This window comes from Meleagris gallopavo, chromosome 2 (genome assembly GCF_905368555.1).
Source record: "Meleagris gallopavo chromosome 2, MGAL_WU_HG_1.1, whole genome shotgun sequence".
NCBI lineage: Eukaryota > Metazoa > Chordata > Aves > Galliformes > Phasianidae > Meleagris > Meleagris gallopavo.
Genome location: NC_139405.1, coordinates 106,478,569 through 106,492,608, shown reverse-complemented (window position 1 = coordinate 106,492,608; position 14,040 = coordinate 106,478,569). Strand labels below are relative to the sequence as shown.

General features: G+C 50.5%; 1 long non-coding RNA gene across 3 annotated transcripts; it reads left to right on the top strand.

The window, feature by feature from the left end:
* The first annotated feature begins 122 nt into the window (after positions 1-122).
* LOC146545124 (uncharacterized) lies at positions 123-3,729 on the top strand. 3 transcript variants are annotated; one of them, XR_014881708.1, is made up of 3 exons: positions 123-196; positions 770-1,011; positions 2,911-3,729. It is a non-coding gene; the product is annotated as an uncharacterized LOC146545124 (long non-coding RNA). The 3 variants fall into 3 exon arrangements; XR_014881710.1 differs by having other exon boundaries at positions 143-204; XR_014881709.1 differs by having other exon boundaries at positions 180-320.
* Positions 3,730-14,040: the final 10,311 nt, after the last annotated feature.

The following is a 14,040-nucleotide window of genomic DNA, read 5'->3' as shown; positions in this document are numbered from 1 at the left end:
TCCTGCTTGGCCTTAGCTTCTCCCACCGGGATCCATCCATCGGCTCCCCCCCCTCAACAGCGGGGCCGGGCTGCTTAAAACCCTCGGGCAGTCTCCTCCCCGTCCAACCCCCCCTCCCCCCCCCGGCCCGTCCTACACCAGCACCGGGCGATGGGAAGGGGATGCAGGAACCCACCTCGGGGCGAGGTGGGGGGGGGTAAGGAGGTTAGAGCAGGGCCTAGGGCTGGGGGGGAGGTGAGATGGAGAAGTCAGGGAAGGGGGGGAGCAGCCGGGAAAGGTGAGAGACAGAGAAGCCCTGGAGCAAAACCTTTGTCCCGCAGGTAGGGCCGGTGCTTTAAGCTGCTAATGGCCACCCCCCCCCCCCCCCGGGGCTGGTGTTTGATGTGGAGAGGCTGAGAACTGCAGGGAGGGGTCTGGGGGGGAGCGGGTGGGAATTAAATTAAGCTTTTGCGTGGCCTCCAGCTGCCCTGCCCCACGTGTGTCCGTGTCACCCCACAGCCACGAGAGTGCCTCTGCTTCAGTGGGGAGCAGCCCCCTGCCCAATTCCCCCTCCCACAGGGTTGTAATGCTCTTTTCACACGTGGAGGACACACTGGGGACGCGAGGTTGGGCTGTAGGATGGAGCAGGCACTGCGTTCTGGGGGGGCAGAAAGTTTGGGGGCAGAAAGCTCAGTTTCGGGGCTCACCACTCATTGCTCACAAAGGCGAAATCCCACTAAACGCCGCTGGAAGGGGAGCAAAGCAAAATGAGCTGCTGTTTTCTGTGCAGCGGATGGATCCTAGAAAACCCAGGGCCGTCTGGAGTGGAGAACTACGGCCAGAGAACCAACTCCTGGGACTGATTTGGGTTGAACCAGCAGATCCCCCAGGTTGAACCCCTTCTGCCGGGCTGAATTTAGCAGCAGGAGAGATAACCACGAGATAAGGGCTGATACCCAGCAGGACAGCAGGAGAGCGGCTGAGGGAAGGGGGAGAAGCTGGAGGCCGAGTCCTGCAGTGCTTCAGGAGCGGGTAAGGATGGCAGCGGAGTGGGGAAAAAAGGGGGTTTAGGGGGGCTCTGCTTCATCCCAAAATGCAGAGGGCGGATGGGATGGTGTGTCGTCAGCTTAGCATGAGCCCAGTTCCCATTGGGGTCTCCAAAGAGGAGCAGGATCCCACGGAGGGGTGGGAAAAGGAGTGAATTCCTGTCTTGTCAGCAATAATAATAATAATAATAATAATAATAATAATAATCATAGGACCCAAACCAAAATTGAGTCCGAAGAAACAATAGAAGGAAGTTATAGGGGGAGGCCAAGAGGAAGGGGCTTAATGAGGCTGCAGCGAGTGGAAGGAGAGGGGATGGGGAATGAGACCCACCTTAGTGCTGGGGGCAGGAGGTGGCGGGGGGTCCGGGGGGGTCCCCTCGCTGTGTGAGGCAGCCCCTGTCGCGTGGGGCAGCCCTCGTTCTCGGGGAGGCAGAGGGCAAAGGGATGCCGGGCTCCTGCTGCGCCGATGGGCTGCAGAGGGTTAATGGGGTTTTGTCCGCGTTCCCCCTAACCCAAAAAACCCAAACTTTTCCCCTCTCCCCAGTATGGCCCAGCTCCCCAGTCCCACTCGCTGAGTGGTTTGCCCACGTCACGTGGAAGTGGGCGGCGATGAGAGGAAAGAGGTGGTGGTGTTGGAAGGGTGTGTGTGTGTGTATATGTGTGTGTGTGGGGGGGGGGGGGGAGGTGTTGGTGTCTCTTGCACCATCAGTCGGGCACCAGGTTTCATTGCCATGCCAAAAAAAAAAAAAAAAAAAAAGGGGGGTGGAGGGGGAAAGAATAAAATAATGAAATCAAAGCATAGGCACGATCGCACAGCCAGGCAAAGTCCAACCTTTCCACGCACCCAAATGGTGCCCACCTTGCAGAGGGGACAAGGCGGGGGCACAGGGCAACCAGCACCCCAGTCTGTTTTGGAATGAAACTGTTCCTTTGGGACAGTCAAGGGAATTTCTCCAAGCTGCTGCCCCAATGTCTGTCAGAAGCCACCGAATCTAAAGGTTTAGTGGGAGAATGTGGAGCAGCTCAATGGAGGGGGTCCTACGGGCGTCTGGGGATCTCTGCTCCCTGAGAATGGTGCTCATACCCTGAATGTTCCCTAATACCCACATCCATGAGTTCCCAGGCATATAGAGCCCAGAACCCTGGGTTTGTGATGCATTTGGGGGGAGGGCTCCGAGGTACTCCTAAATGTTGGGCTCTGAGCAGGGAGAAGAGAGAACCGGGTGATGGCAAAAGATTTGGGGGCTCAGAAAGAGGGAATTAGAAATCTCCGTCCAAAAGAGATTTCTTCTCTTTAGGTTCAGGGAGCAAAGGGAAGGAAAAAAAAAAGGGGTGGGGGGGGTGGAGGGAGGAACGATTTGTGGGAATTGTATCCCCGCTCTGGAACAGCTCCCAGTCCCATTGAACCCAAAATGGGGACTCCAGAGCAGCTGGAAATGTGGCTGGGAGAGATTGGGGGAGACAGACCAGGAACATAGTTATGAGCACCTATGGAAATAATAGAACTAATAGACAGAAGGGCAGTGAAGGCAAATAGAAGCAACAGCAGCGCTTTGTGCAGTGTGAAGATGTATACTTTGGGGTTGTTTTTTAGTTTGGTTTTGGTTTGGTTTGGTTTTTTTTGCACGTGAGGGAATCAATTGGAATGTTTCCATTGAGGTTATACATGCCTAAATACAAACACTGCATGCAGATGGGGCTTAAAACCTGTTGGACGTTTGCAGGAACGCTTGTGGTGTATAAACACGTAGATACACTCCTGCCTAAATGCACAGCGTGATTTCTGTGTGCCTGTGGGTAAATTTGTGGGTGTGGGGAGCTATCGGTGTGCCGAGAAAGGAGACAGAATTGAATGCATCGATGTGTCTTTTTCTCCCCAAAGCAGCCGCCTGCCCAGTTGTGCCTGGTTTGGATTCCCGTCTGTGTCTCTGCTCCATGCAAGATCTCCCGGATTTCCCCTAGCAGAGAAGCCCTGTGTTGAATTTCTAGCGCACATCACCTCTTTCTTTTCTTTTATTTAAAAAAAAAGAGAGAATTTCGATGGAAAACGGTTACAGCTCTGCGAGCAGCACCGCCAGGAGCAGAGATCTCAAGCAGTGCCTTTGCTTTGCCTTTCCAAATGACAACAAAACAGAGCCAAAACCAGCAGAACCCGGACCCACGTCCCTGTTCGGGCAAAGCGCCGCAGCGCCGAGCATCGAAAATGCTGCGGGGGCAAAGGAGCGGACGGGAGGGGGGTCGGGGGAAACTGAGCTCTTATCGCACCCCCACAAACATTTATTTATCTTAACCATTATAATTAAAAACGAAAGCTGAAGTCGGGGATGCGGCGGAGCGCGGGGGAAATCGATCAACCAATTAACGAAGAAATCGATAAACGAAGAAGTAAAATCTCGAAGTGAATCGCTGTGATTTCGGGGAGCGACCTGCCGAAAAGAAATCACGGCGCTGCAAACGAAACGGGGCCGGACGGCGCTCCGGGCAACGAACCGCGTCCTTCCCACGCTGCTCCTCACCCGGGGGGCGGTCAGCGGCCGCTGCGGGGCCGTTTTCTCCCGCATGGGAACGGAGGATGCGAACAGCGAGAGAGATCGGGGCTGGGGACGGAGGGAGAACTCATTTCCAAGTTGCTCCGCGGGACCGAGCTGAGAATTGGTTAAAAATCGCGCACACAAATAAAATGTTTAGGGAGGAAACGAAACAGGAGGGAAATGTTTCAGCGTGGGGAAAGGGCTAATTGGGTGAACGCAGTCGGCGGATGAACGGGTGAATAGATGGATGGGTAAATGCGCCAAACGCGCAGGGGTATTTTTAAAGGATTTTTGTTGTTATTTCGAGCCGGGAGGGATCTGTGTGCCCTGCGAGAGCGGTCGGAGGGGTCTGCATAGAGCCGGGACAACCTGAGCCCGGCTGTAGGGACGAGCCCCGGATCGTGGCATTATATATATGCACCCTCTGGTATAGATCTATACATCTACGGATCGATGGGTTTGTGGATAGGTCTATGGATCTATAGGATTGTAGAGCTATAGGTTTGTAGATCTATAGGGTTATAGATCTATAGGTTTGTAGAGCTGTAGGGTTATAGGTCTGTATGTTCGTAGAGCTGTAGGTTTCTGGTTTTATAGGGCCGGGGAGCGGCAGCTTGGGGCTTCGCGCGGCGCTGGTGCGGAGCAGCCGGTGCGATGTGGGGTGCGGAACGGGGGGTATCGAGGAAAAGGGGAGGGGGGGAGAGGGCTGGCCTGGCTGCCACCGGGTTTGGGGCACGATCGGGCCGGGCGGGAGGAGCCCTGCGAGCACGGAGACGTCTCGGGGCGGCACCGCGGCTCCAGGAGCCGCCTCCCTCCGTCTTGTTGGGTATTTGGGACCGGAGGTTGGGAGGTTGGGAGCTGCCGATCCCCTGCCCAGCAGCTCTTTGTGTGTCCCCCCCAAGCCTCCCTCCCCCTCGCCCCTCCGGGGGCACTGAAGCAAAAGGGGAACCCACCGAGCACCAAACCCCGCTGTCAAATTTAGGGCTGAATCCGCCTCTCCAAAGGCAGCGGGGTTTGGGAGAAGGAAAGCACCGCGCTCCCCCCGCGCCCCCCAGCAATGCGTATGCAGCGCAGCGTCAGAGCTGCAGGGAGCCCCGATCGGCCCCCAGCTTTATCGCATCGCCCGTCGCACATCTAGAGCCGCTTTCCTAAACAAACCTCACATCTGTTTACGGGCCGGCAGCGGTCTTAAAACGTCCCCCCCCCACCCCGCTCTACCCCCCCTTACAGGCCAGGTACTGCCGCTAGGGATGTCCAAAGAGTGCGATTGCTCAGGGGCGTTTTGAATATCGTTTTTACCCTTCTCTTCAGCCCTAAATATTACATTATTGCTCTTCTTTCTTTTTTTTTTTTCTTTTTTTTTTTCTTTTTTTCTTTTTTTTTTCTTTCTCTGTGGGAAATAAAACGCAATCGAGATGGAGCTGAGATTAAGGAGGACGGAGGAGGGGAGAGATGCTGAGCAGTGCTTTGAGGAGCACCAGGATCCAGACTTATGGAGAAATGGGGTACATGGGATGTTCCCATATATGCCTGCATCAGTGCCTGCCGACTGAGCTATCTGTATTTCCATATGACCATATAGCCATATATTACACAGCCACCTACTTCTCTGCCTATTTACCCATTTATCCACGGAGCCATACAGACATACGTTGAACAGCCATCTACTCCTCTACCAATCTGCTCATTTAGCCATATAGTCCTATGGCCATATATTGTACACTACAAGGTACTATTGTACACTTGCCCATGTAGCCCTATAGACACGTGCTATACAGCTATACCCATTTATTCAGGTAGTCCTACAGTCCTATAGCCATATATATATGCACTATACACCCATCTAACCATCTACTCACCTACCCATTTAGCCATGTAGCGCTATAGATGTAAATTGTACAGTCATCTAGCCATCTGCCTATTTATTTGCCCATTTAGCCACGGAGTCTTATAGCCATACAGCTATATAGTGTCCACTACTCACCTACCCACTTACTCCCTAAGCCATATAGCCTTATAGCTGTGTATTGTACAGCCACCTACTCTTTCACTCTCATCTATCCATACATCTATACGTTGTACAGTCATCTAGACATCTACTCATTTACACATTTGCTCTTTTATCCCTCTCTCCTTCCATCCCTCTATTGCTCTATCCTTTTATCCCTCTATCCATTTATCCACCCATGCATTGCGTAGCCATCTAACCACGTGCCTAACACTGCAGTTATCCCTGTGTCTATTTGCCTCTTGGTGCCTACTACCCCAAACTCCCATTTATTCATCTCTGTATACCTACCCATGTGTCTGTCTCTCTATACATGATCTATATCTCCCAATGCACCCCTCCCAATACACCCCTACCCATCTCTGTACATCTGCCTTTGTGTCCCCCTCCCTCTTAACACCCAATTATGGGTCTCTTTCCCCATCACAGACCCACGGGGCTGCCTGCACCCCACACTTATGGGGCTGCCTTTACCCTGACCCACGCTGCACTGTGCAGTGCTGGGGGGGCAGGGGTGGTGCTGGGGCTGTCAGCCCCTATTGATGAGGTGTGGGCTGATGGCGGGGAGTAGCCGGGGGGGGCGAAGGGGGGTCGGCTCTTCTCCAGACTCCCCGGCGCTGGGGTCAGGGCCCCGACTGCCCCGACGTCTCCACAGCTCCGAGCATGGGCTGGGAGCTCTGTGTTGGTGCTGATGTTCAGGGCATTGGCAAAGGCCAGAGCCACGTGGAGTGCTCTCATGTGAGTGATGGAGAAAAGAGGTGGTGTGGGGATGCAAGGTCCAATGGGTAGTGGTAGTGCAGAAGGTTCCTTTGTTGTTGGGATGGATGGGAAGAGAAAAACAAACAAACAAACAAACAAAACACCCTACCCCAAAGGTTGACCATTTTAAAGCTAGAAAACTTTAAAAAAGAGTTATTAAAGAGCCATAAAACCATCTGTTGTACCAAGGAGGGATGTGGTTTAGCATAGTGGGGAGGGCTGACGGTTGGACCGGATGATCTCAGACATCTTTTCCAACCTTAATGATTCTGTGATTCTACAATTCTATATATTTTTTAATAAGGCTTGGGATTCCTGTGCAATCTGAGGGTGACAATATCTATTTTTGGGCATCTTCTCCTCTTGACCCAGACCCGTTCCCCAAGTGCAGAGCATGGGGGTGAGGCTCAGCCTTGGGTTTGCAAGGAGAAGGGGAACCCCAATTCACACAGCTCTGGGGGATGCAAAAACCTCTGTTCCTGCACTAAGAGGCACTTCCAGCTCTGCACGTGAGGAGGATCCTTTGGTATTGGGGTCTTCTGGATCACAGCCTGCATAAGCAGAACTGGTGTGCCCTAAAACTGCCAGTCCTTCATCTCCAAGCCTTTGGATTAGATCAAACCTCCATGCGACCTGCACCACTGTTTCTGGAGCTGAGGTGACATCCCTTTATTCCTTGAATTTTTATCCCTTTAAAAACACATCCCCAGCTCTCCAGAAACATGCCACAGAAACCTGCTCAGAGCAGCCCCCAGAGCTGCTGCTCCCCAGCCAAGCAAACCTTGCAGACTTCCCCAGATTAGCTCATCTCAGCAGGAATTCAGACTATGCTGCTGAGATTCCTATGCCTATACAAATAAAGCTCCCAACTTCCATTGGAGAAGAGCTTGCTTGCTTTCTGCTTCTCCCCTGTGGGATTTACACTACACAGCAAATTATGGAATGATAGAATCACAGAATGGTCTGGGTTGAAAAGGCCCACAGTGCTCATCCAGTTCCAACCCCCTGCTATGTGCAGGGTCACCAGCCACCAGACCAGGCTGCCCAGAGCCACATCCAGCCTGGCCTTGAATGCCTCCAGGGATGGGGCATCCACAACCTCCTTGGGCATCGCTGAAGTTAATATTGTCGGTGTGTACAAGCACACAGCTTGCAGAGCCAACAAATGGCCTTATGCCATGTTGGGAACACTGAGCAGGTTGGAAAACCGTGGGTGAAGGTGGTGTTCCATCAGCTGGGTCCACATCATGGGGAAAAAGAATGAGAAAATAGTGTAATTGGAAAAGGTAGCATAGCCTGAGAGGTCACTTTATCATCAAATGATATTGTTATCATTAGGCAAAACTCCAGTGCAGCACAACATGGAGGCAATACTCAGGTATGCTGGAAAATTTATGCAATTCAGCCCTCTTTTTGTTCAGCACTCATTTTGCCCCTCACTGCAAGAAGACTCGAGGCCCTGGAATGTGTGCAGAGAAGGGCAGTGAAGCTGTGAAGTGTCTGGAGCACAAATGTTACGGTGAGCAACTGAGGGGGCTGGGATGGGTCAGTCTAGAGCTGAGGATCTCAGGGGAGACCTCACTGCTCCTACAGCTCCTGAAAGGAGGCTGTGGTGAGGTGGGGGTCGGCCTCTGCTCCCAAATAAAGGAGAGAGAACAAGAGGTGATGGCCTCACATTGCACCAGGGGAGGTTGAGGTTGGGTGTTAGGAAACGTTTCTGCTCTGAAAGAATGGTGATGCAGTGGCACAGCTGCCCAGGGGGTCACCGTCCATGGAGAGGTTCCACAGCTGTGGGGATGTGGCACTGAGGGACACAGTGGGCATGGTGGGGTGGGCTGGGGTTGGACTGGGTGGTCTTAGTGGTCTTTTCCAACTTGAATGATTCTGTGCTTGAGGACATTTGCAGCTCCGATTTCTTGTGCATCCCTTCTACCATCACACAAAGCCGAAGGAAAGCTGGTTGAGTGATGGGGGGCACTCCTGGGCATTGCCCAAATTTTGTCATTTTGCAATAGAAGTGAAAAAATAATGGAAAGAGGAAAAGGGGAACCTGGGATTGTGTTGTCCTGCTGCAGCTAGGTACTGGGGTACTGGTGTCTGGATGGGTGCTGTGAAGGTGCTGCGGGTCCAACATAGAATCATAGAATTGAGTAGGAAGAGACCCTTCAAGGCCATCTGTCCCACTGCCTGCACTGAGCAGGGACACCCACAGCTCCATCAGTGCTCACAGCCCATCCAGCCTGACCTTGGCTGTCTGCAGGGACGGAGCACCCACTGCCTCTCTCTGTGCAACCTGTGCCAGTGCTTCACTGCCCTTATTATAAAAAAACCTCATCCTTATATCCAGTCTAAATCTTCTCTCTTACAGTTTGAAACCATTTCCCCTTGTCCTACCACAACAGACCCTGCTGAAGAGTCTATCCTTCTCATCTGCTGGCCTTGAGGAAAGTGAGAGCTCTGCTTGATGGACATTATGAGCTGTGTCCTGCACCTGCTTGTGTCTCATAGCCGTCCTGAGATCCATTTGGCTTAGTGTTCTTGCTAGGAGTGTAAAAATAGCAGTGCAGGAGGAGCAGGTGTGCAGGGAGAGGGTGCAGCTTTTTTCAGATCAGCTGATGTCTTTGGGAAAAGCCACATCTGCCCCTCCTCGTTTTTAGGGTGAGCAGAGAGGCCAAGATGTCCCCATGACATTGGCCTCCTCCTTCACAGTAAGGGGAATATTGTGCTGCAGCGCTGAGTGCTGGCAGCATTTAAAAAAGGATTTACTGCATTAAACCTCACAACAACACCGTGGTAGATCCCATTATCTGGGAAGACAAAGGGAGGGACGATTAAAGGCTTGTGACCTTCTATTGCTTTTTGATTTAAAAAAAAAAAGAAGTGCATTTGCAGGAGAGCTCCGTTCCTTACATCTGGCCTGGTTTGGAACCTGGACCATCAACGAGCTTTAACTTTTACTTTCTTTCTTTCTTCTGCACTCTATTCTCATTCCGTCTGATGAATCCTGATCCCCTTTAGGTCTCTGCCCATGCTTATCTCCACTCTGTTGACTGGAAGAGGGTTGCAAATAAAGCAAAGTGAATGATCACATCTTCAAAAGAACTCAGGGCTCTGGAGGGGAAGGTTTCTTCAGCCAAAGGGGCACTATAAGAAAGAAGGGGACAGACTCCTCAGCAGGGTCTGTTGCAATTGGACAGCAGGGAATGGCTTCAGACTGAAGGAGAGAAGATTTATACTGGATATAAGGAAGAAGTTGTTTACAATAAGGGTGTTGAGGCACTGGCACAGGTTGCACAGAGAGGCGGTGGTGCCCCGTCCCTGCAGACAGCCAAGGTCAGGCTGGATGGGCTGTGAGCACTGATGGAGCTGTGGGTGTCCCTGCTCAGTGCAGGGAGTGGGACAGATGGCCTTTCAAGGTCCCATGCAACCCAAACCATTCTATGATTCTAATGATACCCTGACTTGAACAAACTTTTCCACTGCTGTTGAAGGGGAAGGATGTCCTAAGTCTTGGGAAATCCTTGCTCAGTTCTCAATAGCCCTGAGACCTTGGAGAGGCCACCACACCTCTCTGGAGACCTTTATTTCAGTCCAGCAACTGAAATAAAGGTAATAAAACCCCCCAGGAGTGCTCATGGTGACTCTTTAATGGCCGTGCTGAGCTCTCCACGTAGCTGGACTCTGGGATGCTCATCCCAGCTTGCAGCCATGCCAAGGAGGGATTTGTTCCTGCAAACAGAGATTAAACCATTGATCAAGACAAGCTCAGGTATCCTAAATGGGCAGACAGATAGGTCTATCAGTAGCTGGAGCTTGCTGCTCTCCCTGCTAAAGGTGGATCACAGTGGTGATAAGATGCTAATATTGACCAAGGGCGTTATCAGGCTTGGGAACAATGCGAGGACATGAGCAAATGCTGGGCAGCAGCATCACAAGGAAGGCTTGGAAGCCACCAGCATGATGCTATCAGGCCCCAGGAGCTTTTTTCTCTACTCAGTGATGTCAGGAGAGGATTGTTGGCTGCAGCAGCCACAGGTAATGACAGACAGAGGGTACAACGTGATGGTGTTCGGGTGTGCAGAGCTGGAGATGTCTTAGCTGTCACCAAGCATGCTGCAGCCCTTACATCACCAGTTCTCAGCTTAACTTTGTGCTAATTTGGGCTGGGGAAAGTTGCTGGGAAACATGCTCTGTGTTACCTCTGTGCCTGCAACTTCATTTATGAAAACAAAACTCTGTGAGTGCGCTGGATGTACTTCATCCAAATAGCAATTTATTCACTGAGGAGTTTGAGCCAGGCTTGGCCGAGGGGTGGAGACCTGTGGGTAGAGGTAAGAGTGGGTATTTTGTGCTTGGGAAGTGGTAGCTCCTACACCTTAGGAAACCCAACTCCCCTTGCTTGCAAAATGGGAGGGCACTCAGGAGCTGATCTCCATGGCCAACAATGTCCATGGGCCAACATTTCCATGGGCAACAAACGTGCCATCCAAAACTGGGACCAGCAGCCCAGCCTTCACCTGGCTTAGCACAGACTTGCCTGGAAGTGACTTATTTTGCTACCAGTGTAGTCTCCCAGGAAACCTTTCTATTGAAAGCAAGATGGATGATGATGATGGTGACAATCATAGAATTGCTCAAGTTGGAAAAGACTTGAGTCCAACAATGATGACGATGATGAAAAATATTACTATTTGTCTCCCTGACAGGTCATGTCATCAGCCCTTGCAGAGGAAATCATAGAATGGTCTGGGTTAGAAAAGACCTTTAAGATTATCCAGTTCCAACCCCCTGCTATAGGCAGGGATACCTCCTCTACACCAGGCTGCTCACAGCCCCATCCAGCCTGGCCTAAGATCTGATGGAGAAGGAATTAGTTAAAGCCAGAAATGAGCAACAAGGTACATTTTTCTGCAGAATTATTTGTTGCATACACACACATCTCATCCTGCAGTATTCGCGCCCTGCACTTTTTTGATTGCTGCTTATTTCCAAGCTATGGAGAGACTGTAGGAGAGACCAAAGGTGAAGCAGATATTCTGGTCTGCGCAAAATATTTTCCCCACTAACAAAAGGATTCTAGCTTTTCCAGGAAGAGAAATCTGCTCTTGGACGGGGATGAGAAGCCAATTCACACCCATTTCCACTGGATCTGTAATAAATTGAGATCTCAGGGCTCAGAGCCTCAGCCTCTGTGAAGTTCGCACATTTAAGTGTTTCTGTCAGAGCAAAATGAACATCCAGAGACTTGGCAGTAATTGGATCACGGAGTGCAAGTTCCTGTGATTAGATCAGGGTATTCTGTCAGGATGACAGTAAATCAAAAGAAATAATCAGACAGCTAGGAAAGGGAGCAGTTCTTCATTTAAACTTCGTTAATTTCCTGTCTGCGTGGCCGAGCCCACAAATTACACACTTAAAGATGCAATGAGTTACTTCTAGTGAGCACAGGCTGCTGCTGCAGTAAGAAAATCCTCCATAATCCGCCCCAAGTGAAGAAGCAAAGTTTGTGCTCCAATTTTCTCCGATATGCCTTGTCTAAAGAAAATATTTGGCTACCTGCTGTATTTTCTGGTTGGGTTGGCAGGTTGCTGCTCCACTTTCCAGGGCTCCTGGGTCAGCTGAGGTCCCCCACTGGTGGATCAAGCAGTGCCATCCCAAGGAGAGAAGCCCTTGAGGGTGAGAAGGAGATGGTGGTCTTAATGTTGACCACATGGACAGCCCACGTGAGGAGCTGGATGGAGATGTGGTCGTATCATCTTTCTACTGGCTAATCTAAGGTTGCTCAGAAATGTTTGAGAGGTCTCCAGCTTGTGTTCTGCTAGATGGAAGGCTTTCAGCTTAATGATTGGGAGTTTTCTCACAGAACCATAGAATGGTTTGAGTAGGAAGGGACCCTTCAAGGCCACCTGTCCCACTGCCTGCACTGAACAGGGACACCCACAGCTCCATCAGTGCTCACAGCCCATCCAGCCTGACCTTGGCTGTCTGCAGGGATGGGGCACCACCGCCTCTCTGAGCAACATGTTCCAAAACCTATTTTGTCTACCAATAAAGCCACACACTTCCTGCATGAAAAGGATTTTACTAGCAAGTACCGGGCATCCAAAGCCCTGCTTGTCTGAAGCTGAGGTCAATTCTTGCCAGCAATCATTTCTCTGATGGCATTGTTCAGGGCACAGGTATGATCTGATCCAACACAACTTTGTTTTTATTTGATTTGTTTCCTGACTCATGCACTATGGCAGGTAGATGCGGGGACCTTGAGCTGGTCCCGAGTGCCCTAAAGCTGTCCTTACTGTAGCCCAGATTTACATGGATGCTAGAAAGACTGGGCATCTTAACCTGTTGGACCAAGAGAGACTAGCAGTTTCAGGATTGGAGTTGTGCCATTGTAATTTCATTAGCAGGATGCTGTGGTTAATTCTGGAAAGGTGTGCTTTCTTTTTTAATACTGAAAATCCCCCCCAAATCTCCTAAACTCTGTTTTGAAAGCAAAAAGCAAGGGAGTTGCTGCCAGTAGAATGTTCATTCATCTTAAAAGAGGAGATGGACATTCCAGCCGAATTAAATAATAAAAGAGGTGATAAAACCCACCTGCTTTTCAACTCCAGGCTTCTGTTTCTTTTTAAATCAGATCAGTGCGTAAGAGGTTTCATACTGAGATTTTACATGGAGGAATTGGGCGAGATCTGTATCAGCTTCAAATGGAAAGAGGCGTGCCATTCAATCGCCATCATTTTATGAGATTGTACACATCTTTTTTTGTCTGGATCTCAAAGGAAGCAAATTTCACCCCTGTTTTACAGGTGAGGAAAGCAAAGTGAGTGACTATCCTAAGCAAGGGAGAAAGTTGGGAAGACAGAGAGGACTGCATGCATCTTCATTGCTCACTTCTCTGTAGACAGAACTTCATGGCAACTTAACTGCACCTTCCAAAGTCAGCCAAGACCCATAGGTGTGTTGTCCTGATCATTTCTGGAAATAACCATGGAAATAACAGTGATTCCTGATAGCTGGTGTTGAGCTTTCACAATGCCTTTGAAAAGAGGATGCTGCAATTCCCAGCTGTTCATGGAGCAGGGCCCTTCTTGGAAGGATGGCTGGGATAGTCAAGGAGGGAGGGAGATTGGACAAAGGTGTGTTAAGAACTGGGCTGGAATGCTGATTAAAAAAAAAAAAAACAACAACAAAAACTAGAAGGAATGAAGTTTCTTAGTTAAGGGCTACCTTAATTAGGCATGTGTACTGTTCCTACTGCTCCCTCTGTGGTATGAAGAGCATAAGTTTGAGGTAGGAGCCTTGATTGTGTTTGATGCTGGACAAATATATCTGCTCCAACCCAGATGGAAACTTCCAGAGGAGAAATAGAGGATTTGCTGAAGGAGAGGAATGAGGAACAAATCAGATGCCCAGGTCTAAGCACTATGTCAGTAGGGGAGTTACAGTGACAGATGGGGTCTCTGGGCTCCTTCTGGTTGCACCAGTTTGTCCCAAGAGCCAGAAACAAGGAGAGACTGAGTAATGAGCTGTATAAGTGGTCTTGTTTTTATTGCTTCTCTTTTAACAGACACCTTTGGGGAACTAGCACATGTGAATAGGCCAGATTCTTTAGTGGAAAAGGTGGACTCTCCTCCATGGAGGTCAGAGTGCAACCACTTCCATAGGGTCTGCAAGGGATTTCGGGTGTCCCATCTCCCCTGCATCAAGATTTCCA